This window comes from Ictidomys tridecemlineatus, chromosome 8 (genome assembly GCF_052094955.1).
Source record: "Ictidomys tridecemlineatus isolate mIctTri1 chromosome 8, mIctTri1.hap1, whole genome shotgun sequence".
NCBI classification, from domain to species: domain Eukaryota; kingdom Metazoa; phylum Chordata; class Mammalia; order Rodentia; family Sciuridae; genus Ictidomys; species Ictidomys tridecemlineatus.
In genome coordinates this window covers 65683309-65706746 of record NC_135484.1, presented here as the reverse complement: position 1 = coordinate 65706746, position 23438 = coordinate 65683309, and the positions used below count along the sequence as shown (strand labels likewise).

Genomic DNA, 23438 nt, shown 5'->3' with positions numbered 1-23438 from the left:
TGTTTAAACAACTAGTTTTTTTAAATTCTAAAATAAAATTCTAATTCTTCTGATGATATTACAGTCATTTTCACAATGACTGTCTCTAAATTCACACTGAGTTATTCTTTAGGTTTTAATTGCCGTGACACATATCAAACAGGATATGGGAACAGTTTAAAAACAAAAATAAAAACTAAATACAAAAGTAACCCTCAGCTCTATTTTGTGTGGGATTATTATTTTGTGTGAATATGAGAATTATGAAAAATTGCATTAATTTATAAAACATTTTAGTGTTTAAGAGAGCCATAAGGAGTATGGCTCTCTTAAACACTAACATCTATATATAACACATATATATATTTCATAAATGTGTATAATATATATATATACGTATATACAAAGATACTTTTTAAACATTTTTTGTTTGTTCTTTTATACATTATGCATTACAGTAGAATATATTTTGGCTTATCATACATACATGGAGTACAACTTCCCACTTTTGTGGTTTTATATGATGTGGAGTTACACTGGTCATGTATTCATACATGCACATAGGAAAGTTATGTCCAATTCATATTATTGTCCTTCCTATTACCATCCCTCCTTCCCTTCATTCCCCTTTGTTTAATCTGGTGAACTTTGTTTCTTCCCTCACTCCCTTCTCCCCTTTATTGTGAGTTAGCCTCTGCATATCAGAGGCCTTTGGTTTTTTTCACTTAGCATGATAGTCTCTAGTTCCATCTATTTACTGGCAAATGCCATAATTTTATTCTTCTTTATGGATGAGTTTATTCCAATGTGTATCACATTTTCTTTCTTTATTCATCTGTTGAAGAGCACCTAGGTTAGTTCCATAACTTAGCTATTGTGAATTGAGCTGCTATAAACATTGATGTGGCTGCATCAGTATAGTATGCTGATTTGGGGACAACTGAGCCAAATGGTGGTTCCATTCAAGTTTCCTGAGGAATTTCCATAATACTTTCCAGAGTGATTGCACCAATTTGCATTCCCCCAAGGAATGTATGAGTGTACCTTTTCCCCATATTCTCACTAACATTTATTTTTATTTGTATTCTTGATAATTGCTATTGTGATTGGAGTGAGATGAAATCTCAGTGTAGTTTTAATTTTCATTTTCCTAATTGCTAGCGATGTTGAACATTTTTTCATATATTTGTTGAATAATTGTATTTCTCCTTCTGTGAAGTGTCAGTTCAGTTCTTTAGCCCATTTACTGTTTGGGTTATTTGTTTGGTGTTAAGTTTGTTTAAGCTCTTTATATATCTTGGAGATTAATGCTGTATCTGAGGTATAGGTGGCAAAGATTTTCTCCCATTCTCTAGGCTTTCTTTTCACATTCTTGATTGTTTCCTTTGCTGTGAAGAAGCTTTTTAGACACAAGAATAAAACTACTATAATAAATTTTTCCTGGCAAATATGTAGTCAGCCAATTTTGGTTGTGTTTCATTTTGTGTAATTAATCCTCTATTTCTCTTCAACATTTTCATCAAGAAGTACCTACTTTTCAATGGCGGTGCTTTTCGAGAACTTTGCTCAGACTAGAAACCAACTTATACTCTTAGTAATTTCCCGATTATCTGTGCATGATGCCCAAACTCCCACAGCCCAGCTTTAGATACATTAAGTATGTTAGAACTGGATGCAAGTTGTGCCCATAGCAACAAGGGCCTCCCTTGGTATGTGGCTGAACAGAAGTCAGGTAAAATATATTTATGCCTATATGGGCACCATCACAATTAGCAATTTTAAACAAGGGGGCCAAAAGCAAACATTCAGTGTAACTATGGGAATTCCCAGACAGGTGTTAGGAAAAATGCCTGAAAATGATTTTTTTTCTATTTTAACTTTTTTTTCTTGCTAAATAGGTGCTAAATTTTTAATAATGTTTCTTTAAAATTGTGTACACTTCCATTTTTATTTTATTGTTTAAAATTTAAGACAAAAAAATTTGAAAGAACTTCTATGTGCCCAGTGCCTAGATTCTACAACTAGTCTTATATTATGGTTGCTTTGTGCTTGAAAATCAATGCCTAGATTCTACAACTAGCCTTATATTATGGTTGCTGTGTGCTTGAAAATCTATTCATCCCTTTATCTGTCATTCTGTCTTTTTTGTGCACAGCAAAAATTGCAGATATAAAAACACTTCACCATTACCCTTTGGCGTACACATCATAAACTATCATAATATATTTTGGATTTTTTTCTTTTGATTTATTTAAGGTTCTTAAGAAAGATGGAAATTATAGAAATGAATCACATATTAGGTATAATGTGGTCGAAAACCTGATTTTTTTGGTGTTAGATATATTAGCCTATTGGGTTTAAGTCTATTAATCTATTTGATGTTTGTGTAAATTAACCCAGTGAATTCTCACAATACCTCTATGAGATAGCTGCTATTTTTTTGGAGGAGGGGTGTACCAGGAATTGAAGTCAGGAGCACTCAACCACTGAGGCTCATCTCCTGCACTATTTTAATCTTATTTTGACACAGGGTCTCACTGTGTTGCTTAGTACCTCTCTGTTGCTGAAGCTGACTTCGAACTCAGAATCTTCCTATCTCAGCCTCCCTAGCTGCTGGGATTACAGGTGTGCCACTCTGCCTGGTGAGATACTTGCTATTTTTATGCCCATTTCACAGATAAGGAAATGAAAGCCTAGAGCTGATAATTGTTAAGGCTTCTAAATTTGATCAGTTTATAGGATTATCCTTTAATCTAAGGTTATAATTGTTGTATATTTGTTTCATGGCAAATGCAGATGCTATTGTTGAAAATGTTTAGTTACCCTAGGTAATGGCTATTTGTTTTTAATTGTTTTATTGCTGTTATTCAGAAAATATCAGTATTATTTTATTTTAATATTTTATGTTCAGAAAATTCTCCAAATTGAGAACCCTTGATTTAGACAAGAAATAAATTATTTTCAAAAGTACCTAACTTTAGAATTTAAAAATATTGATAAGATTGTAATTATTATTTTTCCAGGAACATAATCCCTATGAATGATTTCTCTTGTTTGAACCTCATATTCTCTTAACTGTCAGAAAAAAAATGTTAACATAATGTCTTTTTTAAACTTTGCAAAACTTTAGTCAGTCTCTTATATATCTGTTTTGGTACCTCACTTTCTTACATTTAAGTGATATTAATTAAGGGAGCTTAATAGAAGCTATTAATATATATATTTAAATGGCGAATAGAATAGGCATCCTCAAGATAATATTTATTAAAACACTTTTGTTGTCAGTAAATTTGAACAAGGTTGTCGTGTCATGCAAATTCAGATTTCAGCCACCTTGAAATAAACCTTGTTGCTTTGATTCTGTTTAATTTTATCAACTTTAATAAAATATCAATTTTATTACTTTAAACCAGGGGTGTACCTTTCAAAATTAATGTTTCATTTTTTCAATAATAATAATTATATTTCCATCTGTCTGTGAGTTAGGGAATCTGGTGGAGATGGAAGATCAAAAATACTGTAAGCATTATAACTTACATAATATTTATACATGTCCTACATTCAAGAAAATAATGCTTATGTGTGCAAATGAAAGCCCTGACTCTTGGTGATTTTCCAATTATCCACAATATGCCTCTAAAATGAAAGAATGATGCCTGGAACAAAGGAAGTATGATCTAAATAATTGTGTTTAAACTTGATTTGATTCCTCTTGGAATTCTTCAAATTTAATCATTTAACCTCTATTGGTACATAGAGACAGACCTTCTTTAGGAGGCTCATTTAGGTTTATAATTGCCTAGTCTGAGTGGAAATATTCCAAAAGTCCATGTTTATTGAAAAACTCAATCATGTCTAGTAAATTGAAGTAAAAATCAAACATACAAATGTACAAATTTTGTTTTTCAGCTGTGCTGCTCAATAAAACACGTGACATATTTTCTTATATTGCTTGATATTTGTGTTGACACAGAAGCTCTCAACTTGCAAACAAGTATTAATTGAAAATATTGGGCTAGGCGGTGGAATCTTGATCAGTAGTGTGCTCTAGTTCTCTATGTTTCTTAAACATAGCTGAAAATCACAGTTTTTGAAATACAATCTCTGCTTAGTTTTTATGAAATGCATTTTATTTAGAAATACTTCCCACATTTTTAAATTATCATATTCAATGACTCACATGAATTTTAAGTAGTCTTTTAATATTTAGGTATGAAATACTAATTTTTTACTAATCACAATCTTATAAATGAATTTACTCTTTTCTTTTAACATTAATTATTGCTGTGTGCAGTCTTATATGTTCAAACTATCATGAATTTTGCAGAATGCTTGCTTAATATGCTAATTTACTAATCTCATTTGATAAACTAAGTCATAATTCGCAGTTAACCTAAGTTTGGTGGCAGAGAATGGGATAGAGATGGACCATGTCCTTCAGAAGGGAAGATGTCAGGATTCAGGGGACATTGTTAGGAAAGATGGGTCCTTTAGTAGGCAAGTCATGCTGAAATAAAATGATGGTTGCAAATGTTAGACCAGGTGCTAAGGAACTATCAACAGTCAAACTATAAAAAAAAAAGAAAAATGAATATGATTATCAAGAGTAGAAATAAAAAGACAAGAGTAAGTTGAAGCATGAGGGGCTGAGAGGATCTCAGAGTGTCAGGCAGAATATAGCTGGACTTTAAGATCCTGTTCCAGCTATCTTATTCTTAAGTTGTTCTTATACACCAACTATATCTGGTTTCTGACATTATCATCTAATGTATTCACTTTGTTGATTCCTAGTTATTATTCTATTACCCTATTTATTTATGCCAATATTTTAAACTAGACACAGTACTAAGTACCCAATTACCCTGGATGTCATACGCACTGAGAAGTAAGCAGTTACCATTCAAAACAGCAAATGCTATTGGAATTTGGCTGATAAGGCACAAAGAAGAGAAGATTCAGTGGATTCAGGGAAACTTCATGTAGTCCTTTGGTTCCTGGAAGGTAAAGGGTGCTCAGTCATGGGCAAAGCAGACACTGAAACCTAGCCTGAGACCCACTCACCAAACTCGCAGCCTGATCACTCTGGGAAGCCATCTGCCTGCCAAGCAGCTTAGGCATCTTTTCATAGTTTGTCCATTCCTGGGTGTTCCTGTTGCCTATGGCAGCTTAAAACATAAGGGTATCTCCAGGAACAGGACTGCAACTTGAAACTCAGAGAAAACACCCCAGGAATAAAATACACCATTGTTGTCTAATTTTTAGCTTTCTAAATTCTTAAATTTAGAAATTCTGAACTTGCTAGAAATGAAAGCAAATTAGTAGATTCAGCTTTTGAACAGCTTATATGCTTCATATATGTATATGTGGCTTAAATCATTCCATCAGTGTTTTATTTCACATGGAACAGTATTCAGATCCCTTGATAAGCTTTACAACAGTGTAATTCACATTTTTTCCCTAGAACTCAGAGAGGAAAATATGTTTTATACCATGATTCAGTATGTTTTATATCATGACCCAACACATATTCATCCACACACATCTGAACCAATCATGTTATGAAAACTATATTCTTAAAATATGCAAAGCAATCTGATTTTTTGATTTCTTTTCTGTTCTATTTTTTAAAGTAAATTGCTGCAGCTTACCAAATTGATTTTAAGACCAACAAAATGGTCATAGATTACAGTTTGAAAATATCAATCTATAAATCCAAATAACTGACTCTGTCTAAAACTTTTGAACTTGATGTTCCATTTGTCTGAAATTCTTTGTCTAGAGAGCTCTGCAAGAATGACTCCTCTTCTTTCAAGATTCTCCTTAAATGTAGCCATTTCAGCAAGGGCTGCTATTATCATCCAGTCTGAAGAAGACTTTAACTTATCTCTATGGACAATGATCTACAGTATTTATTAGCTTTTTTTTTTTTTTTTGGTACCAGGGACTGAACTCAGGGGCACTAGACAACTGAGCCACATCCCTAGCCCTATTTTTTGTATATTATTTAGAGATAGGGTCTCACTGACTTGCTTATCACCTCACCATTACTGAGGCTGGCTTTGAAATCGTGATTCTCTGTCTCAGCCTTCCAAGCTGCTGGGATTACAGAAGTGCACCACCAATCCCGGCCACTTACACTTATTAACCTTTTATTATATGCTGCTCTGCCATGAATATACAAGCTCCATAAAACAAGTGAACATATATTCTTAACTGCAACATTCACTCAAATCCTGACACCATGGCAAGTAATGAGTAAAGACGTATCCATTACATAAAATACCACTTTTGGTCATCCTATAAAGTGTTATCAGCAGATCATTTTGCCAGTAAGATTATTCTACATCAAAAAAAGTGATTATCTAAACAAGAAATTAGTTATGTATTTTGAATTTAGTCTTCTCAATGTTTTTCTCTCTAGCGACTAGAAAATCCTGAAACATAAAATCCATGAAACAGTGTACTTTCTTCCTTTCCCAACTCACTTGATCTTCACTTTTCATTAAGCAAAGAGAAATGAGACTTTAACATGATCTTAAGCTTCTACACTTTGAGAGACCTCTTAGAATAGGAAATTATGGGGCTGGGTTGTGGCTCAGTGATAGAGTACTTGCCTAGCACATTTGAGGCACAAGGTACTATCCTCAGCACCACATAAAAGTTAATCAATTAATTTTTAAAAGGATAAAAAATCATAAATACAGTGTTTCCTTCCAGTGCTACTCAATAGAAATTAAAATGTTATAGAGAAAAGGTAGGAACAATAGCCTTAACTAATTACAGTAGAAATACTTCACTTATGCAAAGGTTACAAGAATGTATGAGCCTCTCAGGTCACATTCAGGACTGTCAAAGGGGCCATAAAAATGAAGTCACCAAGTATATTTAAGCTTTATTCACTTCATACTATATCCACCTCTGCTTCTAGGAACACAGTTAACTACATAACTGTGTTTTTTTTTTCCTACAGTAAATTGGCATAATTTTCATTTGCTGAATTGAATCACATCATTTCTTTCTCCTTGAGATTACTAACAATTTACCATAATTTGCTTCCACCTCTGAATTAATTACATTCATCTTATCTGTGATTCTAGTTTCAGAAAAAAATATATATTTCTCATTTACATGTTTGTCATTTTCTCCCCACTGCTTCCTCTTCACCAGATCCCATACTACTATGAATGTAAAACAAGGACTGTGGAAGACAGCACCATAGGTATTGTGTGAGAAAAAGTAAGAGAACATAACACAGACAACAGGAATTAAGGACTATTTTCCAAACTCTCTAGGGAATCACTGGATTACTGATAGAATATATTTGTTTTCTGTTGCATCTGCAACAATTTACCCAAACTTAGTGCCTTAAAGCAACACAAATTTATATCTCAGAGCTCTCTAAGTCAGAAGTCCAACACAGGCCTTCCTGGGCTCCACTTGTATAGGCTATGTTACCTTTGGAAGCTTTGGGGAAGAATCCATTGACTTCTCCATTCCATCTTCTAGAGGTTGCCTGCCTTCTTTGGTTCATGGTCTCTCCTTCCATCTTTGACGTCACAAGGTTGTATTTTCCGATACCTTCTTCTCACTCATACATTCCTTCTAGTAGAAGGATCATTACTTTTAGAGACCCACCTCATTAAATTCAGCCAACAAGAAAAATCCAAGACATCACTTGATCTTAATGATATGCTCAAAGTCTCCTCACAGGTTTCAAGGATTCCTGACTAAATGTCTTTGGGAGAGGGTCATAATTCTGCCTTACACAATGAGATGGTGGAAACATCAGTTTTAAGAAGATAAATCTGGCAAAAAAAAATGTGACAGTAAAATTGAAATCCGTTAAACAGTTACCAGTGTTATTCAGTGGAAGTATTTCACTACCTAAGATATTTACAATTTTGAAGTTTTCTGGGTAAGATATTTAGAAAAGGTAGACAAAGAAAAGCAAGGGAGTGGAAAGAAAAAGAGGAAACATCTACTCAAAAAAGGGGTCAACAGTAGTTTCATTCATGAAGATGTAGGCTGCTTGAGAGGAAAATGGATAGTGAGGACATATGGTTATATCGATTTAAAGTACCTGTAATACTTAGTGCTTCCTGTAAGAGAAGATGAGTACATTCTAATGGAACTAAAGCCCAGAGAAGAGAGCTGCACTGGAGGCTTTGATTGACAAATACATATATTCACTTTGTCTCAAATATTTCTGGATATCTCCTAAGTTCCAGTTGTGGAAAATTGGATGGGGGGAATTGATTTTTCTTTGTAGGTGTGACAGAAGCAGTAAAGTGAAGTATGAAAGAGTAGAGGCCCTGAAGTCTGATTGCTAGTGTTTGAGTCTTGATTTTGTTACTTCCAACTTGGGTATCCTTTCACAAAGTATTGAACCTTACTGTGCTTGAGTTTCCTTTACTATAAGATGGATATATTAATGAAAGTAGCCTCTTCATGGTTTTGTCATGTGTTAATAAATGTAAATTTAAAGAACCATTTTTTTAAATAGTAATGTTTAAACAAATACTAATTGTAATTATGGAAAGACTAGAGTGCAGTTATGGAAAGGACTTCTTGAAGAAAGAGTGTGGTTGATTTGTTTGATTCGGAAGTAATGAATAGGAATTAAAGATTGATGTAAAATATATTAGAAAATTATTTCTGCCTCACAATGGTATAGCTTCATCTTTGCTGTTTTCTGGAATTCCTATCTCCCAGTCTACTATTCTGGAGCCTCATTCTAAGAATTATAGAAACTAGTGACATTCATTCTTCTGGGATGCCAATCACCTGTATACAGAATACATGTTAATCTCTGACAAAATTCAGTGTTTAAAGAATAATTTACAAGTTTTGTGTCTCATTACAAGAAAGGAATTACATTTTTAGTCTTCATATCATTCCTTTTGTTGTTTATTTTAAATTTATTCTAATTTGTTATATATGACAGCAGAATGCATTTAAATTACTATTACACAGATAGAGCACAATTTGTCATATCTCTGGTTGCATACAATATAGAGTCAAACCATTTGTGTCTTCATACATGTACTTAGAGTAATGATGTCCATCTCATTCTGCCTTTCCTATCCCCTTTCTTAAAAAGATCCCTTCTTGCTTTTTTCCACACCTCCTATGAAGCCACCCTCTACAAAGTAGCAATGCAGGTAAACCATCAGAGACAGATTTGAAAAGGAAGTGGAAGGTTTAATGCTTATCTGTTTGTGACATACTGGAAAAGGTAGGAGATTTACCATTCTTCCACACTGGTGCTGTTTTCAAGTTCTGTGCTGAGAAACTCCAAGTGAACAATAGTTTTGATTTTGTCTTTTCTTTAACTTTAGTAATGCCTGTTGTTTGGCTTAAACTGGTATTATAATAAGTCTAAGGAGAAAGGTGAAATTCTTGGCATATTCAGTTCTGTGTATTGGGAGCACTACTTGGACTGCATCTGTCCATGGCTAAAATGCTATATGTGACTTATTACCCATAATCAATCTACAATGTAGATATGATCCTTACTTTAAAAATGAGAAAACTGAGAAATAAAGTAACATGTCTAACTAGAAGTGTGTCCACCAGAACTCTATTACCATGGCACATTTGGAAAGCTCTATGGAAACATGGCTGCTAGAAATGGTGGCAGTGAACATCAGATATATCTCCTATACTCACATACTTGTTCCATTGTCAGCCTGTTCCAAAAAAATAATAATAATAATCAAAGATAAAGTTGTGAAGAATTTCCAGATGGCAATAGCAGAGCATTAAACCAAGTGTGGGGACTTTCTTAAAGCAGGACCCTATGTGACTACACAGGTCACATACCATGAATCTATGTCTGAATTTAATTTAACACAACCTAAATTTAAGTCAAAGTCAATAAGTTTATTAAAACACCATTTTTTCATAGTATATGTTTTCCATCATTCCCTTGACTTAAAAATACAACCCGTGTTGATATATGTGGCTTAGCATTCTGCTTGTGAGCAACTTCTTTCTTTATTATCTAACCCAATGCTTTTCAAGCTACCTTGAAAGGAAGAGGCTTTTTTGTCCCCTCTCAATATGTCACTATTTTTTTTAAAATAAAACCACACATTTGCACAACTTGCTCATGTCAAATTTCTGTAAAAGTTTATAAATGCTTGTTTTGCTTTTCTGAATTGATATCAAATTGGATATGAGAACTAACAGTTTACATACCATACTTCAAGTAGCACTGATTTAAGGATCATCCCATAATTGCATTTTTATTGTAAAGATATTTTTTAAATATTAGCTCTCAGTGAGAAATTGTTTAGAAATATTTTCTCAGAGTGTTTAATTCATTTTTGAGTAATTGAGTAATAGCTGTTTTGCATTTTTATCCTATCACATATTATAAAAGGAATTTTTGTATTTTGTGTTTGTTTTGGTGCTAGGAATTGAACCCAGGGTCTCACACATGCTATGCAAATGATTTACCACTGAGCTACTTCCCTAGCCTTCTAAAATATATTTTTTTAAAATTGATCCTTGATAGTATAAATATTGTTATATGACTGACTGGAAATGCTTTTGAAAATTCTTATTTAAAATGAGGACTGGTAGTTTTCTAAGATCCTTTAGGAAGTACACTTGGATAAGGAAGAGACTATTACAAAGAACTGAAAGTCTGAGTCTACTGCTGATTTTTCCTTTCCTTTCATTGGTATTTCATCTCTGCAGAGTTGCTTGTTGATAATTTTCTCACTTTTGCCCTTGAGCTTCTTCACAACTTTCAAATGTTTAGCAATTACTGCTCTTAATTAAGCAAAATTTCTTTCCCTTAACTCCCAATTGATTAAGACAGTACATAAAGGAAAAGAAAGCTGGACAGCCACTCCTATGTGTACCCTAACATGCCAGGTTTTGGCAGAAGGGAAATAGGTTCCCTAGAAGGACACTGTCAGAGGATTTTCCAGTGGAATAATCCTGACTTCACTGTGCAGACACCAGGCATTTAAAGATGTTGGGGAGATGATGACACTATACTTAAAATATAAAGATTATTTAAAATTTTTAATACTCAGTATACTGCTTGAAATATCCAGAAAGGATCACCAAAAATTATTTACTAATTTTTCTTTGTGAAGGTCACTTGGAGAAAAGGGTAAAGACAAAACAAATTAAAGAGCAAGTGAACATTTAATAAGATCAAAATCTTAAAATATAAAACACTAGAAATATTCTTTGTCTTCATCTTACTGTTCTTTTCTCTTCATATAATCTCTATCCAGTCAAGCAGATCCTAAAGCCCAATCATCACCGAAAATATACCAAGGAGTTAAAGACTTTTAAAAATTATTTGAAACTAAGTACCAAATCAGATTAACTAGAAAGGCTTTTTCCTGGTCCATGGAAAAATAATTTCTACTCTGGTCCAAAGATGTCAAAATGACTCACAAGTTTACATCCCCATAAAATTAATTTTATACTTAGTCTTCAGGATTATCCTAAATTTTAGAGATTTTATATGTCAAAGAAGCATTAAAGTCATGCATTTATTTTCATACCATTTGGTCATTTTACTAATTTTTATAGTTTAGAAACTTTAAACCTATTTTATACAAAGTACTGTTAGAGTTATGACCACATTAAATGGACAAAGTAAAGCCTTTCTTTTTTATGATGAAAACATGAGGAGACAATCCTGAATTATTCAAACTAAGGAAAATAAATTTGTTTACAGACACATTTAAATAAATAATAATTGCAGTGCTAAACAAAATATCACATGTTTCATGTTTACTATCAATTTTTAAAAGCTTTCTCTAAAGCTTTTCAATATTTGATTGGATACACCCAGTAACATAAATCGTACATGATATTTATTTCCAGTATTAAATTATGGCCCAAGGGAAATTGTGAAACTGTGTTATTTGTGAACATAATATGATATAAGATATAAAATTAATAAATCATATAAAAGCAGATTTATTTCTCAAGTTTAGTTATATTTATTAGTGCTACATAAAGTCCAGGGTATCATAAAGTGCTACAATATGTTACTGTGCTGAGTGAGGTAGTCAGAAGACTAACTCTTCCTCTGTTTCAGGGTCAATTTCACCAATGTGATTTTTAGGTCTTAAGGCCTTTTTAGCCTAAGGGTCTTCTTACCCTTTGTGAGCAGGAGGTGTGGACAGATTCATCCACTCATTCAATCCATCAGCTCTTCTTTACTGAGCACTTCTGTCTGGGCATTGTGCTCAGTGCCAAAGTTGTAACAAACATGGAAAAGGCAGGTGTGGTCTTGGCCTTCATGTACTGTAGTCTAGCAGCTGTTTTCAGTCTACCAGAGACTATAATCCTAGACCAAGTCTTCAGGTTACTGTGTAATGTTAAATGTGCCCTGCAGAATTCATGTACTTATTTATTCATTAATGTATTGAGCCTCCAATTTCTGAGTGATTATTGTGATTCAAGCACTTTACTAGATCTTCAGAATATAAAATAAAACAAATACCCTCTGTCTTTAAAGGATTTATATTCTTAAATAGAATGTTTTTAAATAAAACAAAAAAAAACAAAGCCCACAAGTATAATCATTATAAGCAATGGATGTATAACACAAGACTATGCAATACAGCAAACTGATTCAGGAGTGGAAAAAAAACTATCATAGCAGAAATTAGAAATTTAAACAGAAACATTGAGAGCACATGGGAGAACCCACTCTCCTACTGCCTGGTTATCATGTGTACAGTCCTACTCTCCTTAGACTATCTCATTTCAGTGTTCTATTGCCTGAAAGAGGGAAAAGGATAGGGCCTGCCTCATGTGGTTTAAAAGTGAACTGAAAATTAGCACAGATAATGTGCTAATAAGCATGTCTGAAATATAGTACATGCTAGGTCAATATTAGTTATCATTTTCATTTGTATCCATCTTGATTTTGTCTTTTATTTTCTTTATTTGTGAGTGTTCTTTAAATTCCTTTTATTTTTTCAAAAATTATGTCATGTTATTATGAAGCTGGGACCTTCTGTGAAACTGAGGCAATGTGAAAACCTTTCTTCAAGCCCTGATTCTTGTGATTAAGTCAGAAAGATTTCACACATTTCACTCAGAGTAACAGGAATGAGTTCATTGAAGGGATAGGAAAAGGAGAGGGGACACTCTCCATCTCTTGACTTTCCACTGACAGCAGGGTGATATCAGACTTCAGAGTCCCCACTATCATGACAACTCTAGGTCACCTTGGCCCATGCTGACCAGTTCTAATTGGGTTCTCAAACATACATCCTTACAGATTTTATGGTTAGGGAAAACTATCCTTATCTCTTATAGTTTTAGGATCTGGTCACAAGTCTTCTCCTGCAGGGTAACTTGGGTTCCTCTCATCAACATTCTTTTAGCCCTGCATTTCTCCTGTAGAGAACAGGTAGTTTGCTGAAGAATGTGACATATCCTGTCCACAGAGGCCAGGAAGAGCTGAGGTAAATGGCTTCTTAGAAAAGAAAACATGTGGGGGTCAGTTCCATGGGCCCATTTTATAGAACTATTTTCTTAACCTTGTGTTCCTCCCATTCTCATCTGTCTGTCCCCTAACACCTTGATATATTAACCAAATAATTTTGTATTTTCAAAATCATTAAATTATACTTACGTTTACCATTTCATATGTTTCTTATTATTGCTTATCAATTATAGGCAGTCTTTGTAGTGCATTAATTAACCTATTTTCATTATTCAATAGAATTTCATTCTCATCTGATATAAAACATTTAATGTTACAAATTAAAAAATATAGATTTGTCATATAGTTTGATGTGCAGTGCATTTACATTAATTATCTTTTTCTTTGACCCACTAAGGAAAATAATTTAATTCTCTTATTAGTGACTGATATTTGCTTTGTTTTTGATGCTTTTTTCTCTCTTTTTTGGAGACAAAGCTTATTAAATTAGTATGTAATTTAAATATAACTTGGTAAAAATCATATGCTATATGCATTTTCTGCCTTTTTAATTTATATACACACTTTATGTTGTGGCCTATTTTCATTATACATACTACAAATTTTTTGAAAAAATAACTTCAGTTCAATGTCATAACATTGGCTGTAAAATGGTTATTATTATTATTATTATTCACCTCAATATCAAATAACAAAATATATCTGAGATATTAAATCCAAGTCTTACATTTCAGGTCTATTTCTATTTGATTTAAGTTCTAGTTTTTTTTTTTTTTTTTTACAAAAAAATAATGTTTTAGATGTGTTGATTATCTGTCAGTGCTTGAAGTTTCAGGCTTATTTTACCTTCATTAAAAATTGTCTTTTCTACATAAACTGACCATTTATGTCCTATTGAATAATTTTCACCTTGAAAGCTGTCTTTCCTATGACTAAATAAAATAATGATAACTATTGTCAAATACCTGCATATCCTTAATTCCCACTGAATGGGGTAGGAAAGAATTTTTAAAATTTGATTAGTTTCTATTATAAAGTTATATACATAATATCTATAAAACTTATTTTTACTTTATCATGATCATTAAAATGTCAGGTGGATAATCATCCCTACAAACATGCATATCTGCTTTTAGTTTGAATTTATAAAAATGTATTTTTATATAACAGATTAAACTGCTTTTGATCAATAAAAAGTGAGTTATAAGACCTTTTTCATGAGTATCACTGGTTGAATTTTCAGGATAATGTTAATAGGGAAGGAGCAACCTAAATACAGCAAATATATCTAATGTTGAAACATCTAAGTTCTTCTAAGTAATCATTTAATCCATAATATAATAGAATATTTATAAATATATTTACAGTGTACATAATTGTTTATTGAATATAGAAATAATGATAAAACAGGGCTTGGATAGAAAAAAACAGGTGTATCTATCTTTTCCTTTTCTAATGCTTAAAGTGTTAGAAAAGTGGTACAATATTTTAGTTTGAGTGTCACTTCTTTCATTTTATATATAACATTAGGAACTGCTAAAGAGTGGTAGAGCAGACCATTCTGTAATGTACAGGGAGAAGAGAAATCTCCAATAAAACATACTCCTCTGAATAATAAAGAAACAGAAATAAAATGGAAACTGAATTACTTAAGCACTTATAGCACCACTTCTAAAAAATTCAACATTATTAGCAGTAATAATGGACATAATTTACATTAGACAATTTCATTAGCTAATTTCTTAAAATTTCTGAATTGATTCTAACCTTAACCCTCTCCAGTTTCTAAAGCTGGGTTAAAACCTATTGCTTCCAAATGCCATATTTAGTGGATTCTTTAGTACAGTTTTTGGAATAGAATATTAGTGTAAGCACAGAATGAAGAGAAATATTATGTATAAAAAACTGCTATTGGAGAAAGCTGAATAGAGACATTGAGAGAAGCAATGGCACTCCAGATAAATCAGATGTATGAAGCAATTTGTGAAGAACTTGTCATAAAATTTAGCCTCCCTTATATTTCATGCTGTCTGTAGAAAAGCTGTCATTTCAAAACACATCATTGGACTTTGGAAGAGGAAACATTGAGGGGAGAGAGAAAGAAAAAAAACTCACATCTACAAATACAAAAACTAACCATAGAATAAAGTATGGGAAATATCTAAAGTAGAAATATTGCATTCCCCACATTTCTATATATGGTCTTCAGGTGACCATATATGAGGCAATCAGATAATTTTCTCCTTTTCAAGAAGTAGAACTGACTTAAAAGTAGCATGTCTTGTTCATGTTTATACAAAATAATAATGTACTACTTAATGCACAGGGAGTCTTTTAAAGGTATGTTCAAGAAATGTAATGTTTATGCTCTAAAAGAAGGGTCTTTTCTTTTTTTTAAACAAGTTTTAGTATGCATATTTAAAGCCCAGGACATGATGTTATTGATGTAATGGTTACTATTGTGGATATAACATGTCCATCATCTCATATAGTTACCAATTTTCCTGATTCTGCCACTTAGTAACAATGGGGTACAGTACAAGTAATCCATGGTCCTGTCTTACTGGATTTTTGTTGCTTTAACAGAACACTATAGACTGGGGGATTTGTAAAAAACAGAAATACTTCTTACAGTTATGGAGGCTACTAAGTCTAAAATCAAGGCATCAGGAGCTTCCTTTTCTGAAGAGCTGCTCTGTATCTTCAAGATGGCCTTGTTTGCTGTCTCCTCCAGAGGACAGGGAAACTGTGTCTTTGTACAAGCTAGAAAACCAGCCAAATGCAGTGTGAAGCCTTTTTCCTAAGGTTTTAATCCCATTCTTCAGGGAGGAATCCTTATTGCCTAATCTCCTCTTAATTCTATATTGGTCAATGGAGATACCTGGATTTTGTCTGGGACACATTCAAACAATGGCAGGCCTCTTCTCATTCTAAAACTTTCTATCTCTTCTCTGACAGACCCTGTGTGTGCACATCCCCACTCTAACCCTCTCCTGTCTCATTTTTGGTGCCACCTTTGCCCCTTCTATTCCCTTGATTTGATCCACTTTCCTTGATTAGTCCAACTTAAAGTCTCTCTAAGTGCCAGTAAGGCCTCACTCATGTAACTCTAAGGGGGAACTCAGATGGAGAAGAGAAGCTGGAGCCCAAGAAGCAAAAATATTCACCTCTTCCTTCACCAGTAGAATCAAGAACAGGATCAAGAAGTTGAAATGCTGTATCACTGAAACAAAAACTGGTGGCTAAATCTAATGAGAAAGAGAAATCAAACATTTCTTTTAAAAATTTATTTCTAAGTGGTTTATTTGCTTCAGGGACTAAAGAATAGTGAGAGAGAGTGTGATAGAGAAACATTTGCAAAGCTTGGAGTCTTCCAGGGACCTTTGAAATTTTTGATACCTAAATAGTATAACATAAAAATAAATTTTTGAAGTAACTGTTAAAGCTATTTATATGTACTAGACGATTTTCTCAAGATTTGTCCTTTTTGTCTCCCAGACTCACACTATAGCTCAATCATCAAGTTTTCATTCACACATGTGGATAAGCCTCGAGCCTGTCTGAACCTTTTTAAAATCTGTAAATTAAAAGTATTTAAAAAGAAGTCACATGATTGCATCTGGATGGTGCTTGATCTTCTTTGATATGCTTTAACTCTCTTCTTTATGTAATGGGTCAATAGCAGAGGGGCTGTAACCGATCTTCAGAGCTGGAAGCACACAGCACTTTGGATTGGATGCAGTTCTATTCTGTTATGCTAGTCCCGTTTGTCACTAGGTAAAAACTTTTTCCCATTCCCCAGAAGGCAGTACCTTCTGTGAATAGTTGCTTTAGACAAGCATTCATTGTTCAGAGGGTTTGATTCCTCGCTGAGCAAAAGCTATGGCTTTATAAAGATGCCAGTTTAATTTTTTTTTTAAGCCTGAATGTTTTAAAGCTAGAAAGGAACTCTCGCTGTTGAGGCAGTCATGAAAGAAAACCTCTTTTCACAACCCCTGGAACAAGTGGATGAAGAGAGTAAGAGTAACTGCAAAGACTGGGAACCTGGCTCTTTTCCAAAAAAACAGAAAAAGCCACAGTTAGAAGAAGTAATTGAACACTTTGGAAATCCCTTTGAAGACCTAATGCAGTGGAACATTTTTAAATGAATAAAAGCTAAATGCATAGTAATTCCATGTAAGAAAATATAAATGAATGTTTTAAGTACTAAGTAATGAATTTATAAATGTTTAATGTAGTGAGACCAAGCAGTATCACCCTTTGGTAATGTGTGTTAAGCATTAGCAGTGTTGTTACTTTGAAGAGATAAATTTAAAACCTGGTAAAGTTTTACCTCTAGTTATTTTGTATCTTGAATGCTTTGCCTGGTTTCCAGTGATGATAATATCTATACTGATTACCCTTGTTCAGTAGAATTTTGTGCACCTGAAAACTTAATTTGAACATAGTAAAAATGATAAAACACAATTATGTGAAAGAGAGTAGAAGTTGAACTCTATAATGGATAAAACCCCAAGAGTGTTTATCATGCTGAAGCAGAATGTGTTTTCTGCTAAATGGAATATAAGGTGTTACATGTTTAGTACGTGACATCAGGCACATGCATTCCTTCCCTAAATAACCCAAGAGTGTCTTTGTGCCAGTTTTCTTTAGACTCATTTCTCCATCTTGATCTGTGATGACACCATTTGCAGGAATCCAGAGAATGATGTTTTAAAAACCACCTGCATGTATACCTGCAAGTGCACCCATTGAAGGCTGATACTGTTTTATTTTGGAGCAAAGATTTTACTCTGGACCATGAACATACTGCATAAAAATGAGAGTTACATAGAACACAGCTATCTAAAGAAGAAGGATGGATATGGATATGATGGAGCTTGACATCATTATATATAAAACAGAATCTTAGGGTTGGAAGAGATTTTAACAATAACCTAAAGCAACTGTCCATCTCATTACAGTGTTTATCATTCTGAGTCTAATTTCTAACTTAATTCCTTGTAAGATGATTAATTTCTAGTGCTTGCTTTGAATTTAGTTGGGAATTAAATTCCCACCTTGTCCTACAATATATCCTCTGTACAGAAAAAAAATGTTACTTTTTTTTCAAAGTGTGAATATAAAGCAGTGAGGCTGATTTTCTTTTGTGAGTCATATCCTGCCTCTGAAAACAGTTCCTAAATTGGAATCGCCAAAATATTCCATGCCATACCAGCATGGTTGGAGTAGGCTTATCGAGGTGAGTATTCTGAAAGATAGCCCAGTCAATTCCACTTTAGTTGTCTTATATCTTTATAATCATATATTGAATGTAATTCTAATACTAAAAATAAATAAAATACATTGTATCTATTATTTTCATAAAACAATAACCTAATATCTCTATTACTATTTCTCATTTTTTTTATTTCACCTTTTTTTTTAATTTTTTTTATTGTTGGTCGTTCAAAACATCACATCTTTCTTCATATATCATATTTCACAATTTGATTCAAAAGGGTTATGAACTTCCATTTTTACCCCGTATACAGATTGCTGAATCACATCAGTTACATCAGTTACATTTCCATTGATTTACACATTGTCATTCTAGTGTCTGATTTATTCTGCTGTCTATCCTATTCTCTACTATCCCCCCTCCCCTCCCCTCCCCTCCCCTCCCCTCCCATTTTCTCTCTCTAACCCCTCTACTGTAAATCATTTCTTCCACTTGTATTATCTTGTCTTACTCCTCCTTTCCTCTTACATGTAATTTTGTATAATCCTGAGGATCACCTTCCATTTCCATGCGATTTCCCTTCTGACTCCCTTTCCCTCCCACCTCTCATTCCTGTTTAATGTTAATCTTCTTCTCAAGCTCTTCGTCCCTACCCTGTCCTTGGTTACTCCTCTTATATCAAAGGAGTCATTTGGCATTTGTTTTTTAAAGATTGACTAGCTTCACTTAGCATAATCTGCTCTAATGCCATCCATTTCCCTCCAAATTCTATGATTTTGTCATTTTTTAATGCAGAGTAATACTCCATTGTGTATAAATGCCACATTTTTTTTTAATCCATTCATCTATTGAACGGCATCTAGTTTGGTTCCACAATCTTGCTATGGTGAATTGTGCTGCTATGAACATCGATGTAGCAGTGTCCCTGTAGCATGCTCTTATTAGGTCTTTAGGGAATAGACCTAAAAGGGGAATAGCTGGGTCAAATGGTGGTTCCATTCCCAGCTTTCCAAGAAATCTCCATACTGCTTTCCATACTGCCCTTTTCCCCGCATCCTCGCCAGCACTTGTTGTTGTTGGACTTCATGATGGCTGCCAATCTTACTGGAGTGAGATAGTATCTTAGGGTAGTTTTGATTTGCATTTCTCTGACTGCTAGCAATGGTGAGCATTTTTTCATGTACTTATTGATTGATTGTATGTCCTCCTCTGAGAAGTGTCTGTTCAGGTCCTTGGCCCATTTGTTCATTGGGTTATTTGTTATCTTATTGTCTAATTTTTTGTGTTCTTTGTATACTCTGGATATTAGGGCTCTATCTGAAGTGTGTGGAGTAAAGATTTGTTCCCAGGATGTAGGCTCCCTATTTATCTCTCTTATTGTTTCTTTTGCTGAGAAAAAAACTTTTTAGTTTGAGTAAGTCCCATTTGTTGATTCTAGTTGTTAACTCTTGCACTATGGGTGTCCTATTGAGGAATTTGGAGCCCGACCCCACAGTATGTAGATCATAGCCAACTTTTTCTTCTATCAGATGCTGTGTCTCTGATTTAATATCAAGCTCCTTGATCCATTTTGAGTTAACTTTTATGCATGGTGAGAGAAAGGGATTCAGTTTCATTTTGATGCAAATGGATTTCCAGTTTTCCCAGCACCATTTGTTGAAGATGCTATCCTTCCTCCATTGCATGCTTTTAGCCCCTTTATCAAATATAAGATAGTTGTAGTTTTGTGGATTGGTTACTGTGTCCTCTATTCTGTACCATTGGTCCACCCGCCTGTTCTGGTAGCAGTACCACGCTGTTTTTGTTACTATTGCTCTGTAGTATAATTTGAAGTCTGGTATCGCTATACCGCCTGATTCGCTCTTCCTGCTTAGCATTATTTTTGCTATTCTGGGTCTTTTATTATTCCATATGAATTTTATGATTGTTTTATCTATTTCTACAAGAAATGCTGTTGGGATTTTCATTGGCATTGCATTGAACTTATAAAGAACTTTTGATAATATTGCCATTTTGATGATGTTAGTTCTGCCTATCCATGAACAGGGTATATTTCTCCATCTTCTAAGGTCTTCTTCTATATCTTTCTTTAGGGTTCTGTAGTTTTCATTGTATAAATCTTTCACCTCTTTTGTTAGGTTGATTCCCAAGTATTTTATTTTTTGGGGGGATATTGTGAATGGAGTAGTTGTCCTCATTTCCGTTTCAGAGGATTTGTCACTGATATACAGGAATGCATTTGATTTATGCGTGTTGATTTTATATCCTGACACTTTGCTGAATTCATTTATTAGCTCTAATAGTTTCTTTGTAGACCCTTTTGGGTCTGCTAGGTAAATAATCATGTCATCTGCAAATAGTGAAAATTTAAGTTCTTCTTTTCCTATTTTTATGCCTTTAATTTCTTTCGTCTGTCTAATTGCTCTGGCCAGTGTTTCAAGGACTATGTTGAACAGAAGTGGTGAGAGAGGGCATCCCTGTCTTGTACCAGATCTTAGAGGAAATGCCTTCAATTTTTCTCCATTCAGAATGATGCTGGCCTGTGGCTTATCATAGATTGCTTTTACAATGTTGAGGTATGATCCTTTTATCCCTAATTTTTCTAGAGTTTTGAACATAAAGGGATGCTGTACTTTGTCGAATGCTTTTTCTGCATCTATCGAGATGATCATATGGTTCTTATTTTTAAGTCTATTGATGTGGTGAATAGCATTTATTGATTTTTGTATTTGAACCAGCCTTGCATCCAAGGGATGAATCTTACTTGATCATGGTGTATAATTTTTTTGATATGTTTTTGAATCTGATTTGCCAGAATTTTATTGAGGATTTTTGCATCTAGGTTCATTAGAGATATTGGTCTGTAGTTTTCTTTCTTTGAAGTGTCTTTGTCTGGTTTAGGCATCAGGGTGATGTTGGCCTCGTAGAATGTATTTGGAAGTTCTCCCTGTTTTTCTATTTCCTGAAATAGCTTGAAATGTATTGGTGTTAGTTCCTCTTTAAAGGTTTTGTAAAACTCTGCTGTATACCCATCCGGTCCTGGGCTTTTCTTAGTTGGTACTCTTTTGATGGTTTCTTCTATTTCCTCTAATGTTATTGGTCTGTTTAGGTTGTCTATATCCTCCTGACTCAATCTGGGCAGATAATATGACTTAAGAAATTTATCTATGCCTTCACTATCTTCTATTTTATTGGAGTATAAGGATTCAAAATAATTTCTGATTATCTTCTGTATTTCTGAAGTGTCTGTTGTGATATTGCCTTTTTCATCCTGTATGCTAGTAATTTGGGTTCTCTCTCTTCTTCTCTTTGTTACCATGGCTAAGGGTCTGTCAATTTTATTTATTTTTTCAAAGAACCAGCTTTTAGTTTTGTCAATTTTTTCAATTGTTTCTTTTGTTTCGATTTCATTAATTTCAGCTCTGATTTTAATTATTTCTTGCCTTCTACTTCTTTTGCTGTTGTTTTGCTCTTCTTTTTCTAGGATTTTGAGATGAAGTATGAGATCATTTATTTGTTGGTTTTTTCTTTTTTTAAGGAATGAACGCCAAGCAATAAATTTTCCTCTTAGAACTGCTTTCAATGTGTCCCATAGATTCCGATATGTTGTGTCTGTGTTTTCGTTTAACTCTAAGTTAACTTTCGTTTAACTCTTTTTAATTTCATCCTTGATGTCTTCTAAAACCCATTGATCATTCAGTAACCTATTGTTCATTCTCCAAGTGATGCCTGATTTTTCCTTCCTTCTTTTATCATTGATTTTCAGTTTCATTCCATTATGATCAGACAAGATGCATGGTATTATCTCTACTCCTTTATATTGTCTAAGAGTTGCCCTGTGACATAAAATATGATCTATTTTTGAGAAGGATCCATGTGCTGCTGAGAAAAAAGTGTAACTACTTGATGTTGGGTGGTATATTCTATATATGTCAATTAAGTCTAGGTTGTTGATTGTGTTATTGAGTTCTATAGTTTCCTTATTTAACTTTTGTTTGGAAGATCTGTCCAGTGGTGAGAGAGTTGTGTTGAAGTCTCCCATGATTATTGTATGGTGGTCTATTAGACTCTTGAACTTGAGAAGAGTTTGCTTGATGAACATAGCTGCACCATTATTTGGGGCATATATATTTATGATTGTTAAGTCTTGTTGGTGTATGGTTCCCTTGAGCAGTATGTAGTGTCCCTCTTTATCCCTTTTGATTAACTTTGGCTTGAAATCTATTTTATTAGATATGAGTATGGACACTCCTGCTTGTTTCCGCAGTCCATATGAGTGGTATGATTTTTCCCAACCTTTCACCTTCAGTCTATGTATATCTTTTCCTATCAAATGCGTCTCCTGTAGGCAGTATATTGTTGGGTCTTGTTTTGTGATCCATTCAACTAGCCTGTGTCTCTTAATTGGTGAGTTTAAGCCATTAACATTTAGGGTTATTATTGAGATATGGTTTGTTCTTCCAGCCATATTTGTTTATTAATGTTACTAAACCTGATTTGTTTTCCTCTTTGATTACTTTCCCCCCTTTACTGTCCTAGCTCCTAATGTTGGTTTTCAATGTTATTTTCTACTTCCTCTTCCTGTAATGTTTTGCCAAGGATTTTTTGAAGAGAAGGTTTTCTCGCTGCGAATTCTTTTAACTTTTGTTTATCGTGGAAGGTTTTAATTTCATCTTCCATCCTGAAGCTTAATTTCGCCGGATACACGATTCTTGGTTGGAACCCATTTTCTTTCAGTGTTTGAAATATGTTATTCCAGGATCTTCTAGCTTTCAGAGTCTGTGTTGAGAGATCAGCTGTTAT

The 23438-nt window shown here is 33.7% G+C and overlaps 1 protein-coding gene across 7 annotated transcripts in view; it reads left to right on the top strand.

Annotated features, from left to right (window-relative positions):
* Window positions 1-23438, top strand: part of Fut9 (fucosyltransferase 9) — a 194864-nt gene that overhangs the window by 25335 nt on the left and 146091 nt on the right. The window contains exon 2 of one of the 7 annotated variants that reach the window (XM_078019595.1): window positions 2510-2621. The exons of the other annotated variants lie outside the window; for them this stretch is intronic. The gene's annotated coding sequence lies outside the window, so the exon portion shown is untranslated. The remainder of the gene's footprint in view (window positions 1-2509; window positions 2622-23438) is intronic. 7 annotated transcript variants of the gene reach the window in all.